Genomic DNA, 2,332 nt, shown 5'->3' on the forward strand with positions numbered 1-2,332 from the left:
ATCTATCTATCTATCTATCTATCTATCTATCTATCTATCTATCTATCTATCTATCTATCTATCTATCTATCTATCTATCTATCTATCTATCTATCTATCTATCTCTTGATTCCTCTTACTTGACCACTTCTTTGAAAGTATCTCATGGCAACAACTTATAAAGTAATTTCTTCATGTTACCAATTTAATTTCTTAAATTTATCAATTAATATTAAGTCTTATTCTATAGAGAATTAATAAAAATACTAATATCTTAAGAATCTTGTAAATATTTACACTGTCTTAGTCACTCATACTTCAAACACTATGATTGGTCTTTCTTTATGACCCTTGAATAATTTGCTGAAAGCAATGAACTCAACAAAAATCCCTTAGAAAAGGGATTTTAAAGACTTTAACTATGTACACTCAACTTGTATTGTTATTAGTTGGCCCGAATTAGTTAAGAGAAAATATTGTGCAAATTGAAAGCTTCCACTTAGTAGTTAGTTTTTTCCCATTCTTTATCTCTAACGTTCCTAACTTATGTAGATGTTTTTAGTTATTTAGTATTTTGTAGATGGATAAAGCAATTTATATTGAAAAACTAAATTCTTATTGAAATACTTAAGTTGTTTATGCAAATAGATTTTATATACATATATTTGAAGAAAAAGAGAGTGAGGTGAAGTTCAGTTATTTAAATGTTATTGATTGAAATTAGATTTTAAATATAAAAGAAAAAACTTCAAAATTCTTAATCTTATAATAAAATATGTTTTAAAAAAGCCTTTGAAAAGTGTTCTCTTTACTTAAAAGTAAAGTTAATTTTTTCTGTTACTTTAAGAAACCATTAGTTGAAGGATCTGTGAAGTGCGAAAAATCTTACAACAGGGCAAAACAACCCTTCTGAAAGAAACTTTGACTTTAAGTTTCTTTAACCTTTAAGAAAAACTATTATCACATACACATGCTTACATATGTATGTGAAATAATTAAGAGTGTGTATTTGATCAGACCTGACAATATACCCTACATAGTAATGTATCAAAGTGCAGCTATGGTCAATTCTTAACGATATCCAAATCAAGCAATAACTGAATGCGAAAATTGGATTAGAATAAACATCGCTCTATCAGGAGTTAACATATAAACCGCAAAAGGTGATTATCAGATGAAGAAGAGAATCATCCTCAAAATGAGCAAGTCTGAAATTAGAATATTCCATACAAAAAATATATAAAAAAATCGATTTAACCTAATAAATAGTAGGAGGATTTGAAAAAGCCCTTACCTTAACTCCTTTAAAACTTCCGGGTGCCTAGCGGTGAAAGTTCATCTTCCATACAAATACTATTATGACATTAATGTGCTTGGTTAGTTTTTTACTCTTGGCCTTTCTTTTCTTTCGTCTTTGTTTATTTTCTTCTTTTTTCTATCAATTGTTTATTTTGTTTTTTTTTTCTTAATGTTTCGATTCTTTATATACTTTCTTATTGTGTTATTGCTTTGTTTCCCTGCCTTCTTGCCTTAATAATAAGCCACATTCTACTAAAGTCAAGAAAAGAGGTGGTTTTATTTCGATATGTTTGGGTAAAAATACATGTTTATGTATGAAACATTAGGAGGGAACCTAAAAATTTTTACTTTTAAGGATTTTATATAAATATATATATGTTGAATATATAGGAAAAGGTATAATATCTAAGGCAAAATTGTCGTTTAACCATAACTTGGATTATGATATTAAGGTCACAGTATCTTGTTATTATTATTTCAAAGATTAACAATACATTATTGTGGTCTCATCTTAATGAATACATCATAAACTTTGTACAATTTCTCTGGTTGCGTATTTATAACGGTCATAAAAAGTACAAGTTAACGAGTGAGAATAACAATAACGACAGTACTATATATGTATGTATGTGTAGAAGTAGTAGTAGTAGCAATAGTAAAAATAAAATACTACACCACTAACAATTCAATATTGTACATAAATGTAGTTGAAAGTATGAATATTTCAAAATTAAAAGAGCAAACGTAAAAGTCTCATTAGGAGGAAAAAGAATGCAATACAATTTGGTTTTTCTTTAGAGGCCAAAGAAGTTTCTCGAAAATCTAAGCAAGAGACCGTATACTACACAATAGACTAGACTAGACTATAAAGAATAGACTACCCTAAACTAGACTATGTACTATACTATAAACTAGACTATAGGCTAGACTTTAGACTAGACTATAATCTAGACTATAGACTAGACTATAGACTAGACTATAGACTAGACTATAGACTAGACTATAGACTAGACTATAGACCAGACTATAGACTAGACTATAGACTAGACTATAG

Source organism: Lucilia cuprina, chromosome 2, assembly GCF_022045245.1.
Source record: "Lucilia cuprina isolate Lc7/37 chromosome 2, ASM2204524v1, whole genome shotgun sequence".
NCBI classification, from domain to species: domain Eukaryota; kingdom Metazoa; phylum Arthropoda; class Insecta; order Diptera; family Calliphoridae; genus Lucilia; species Lucilia cuprina.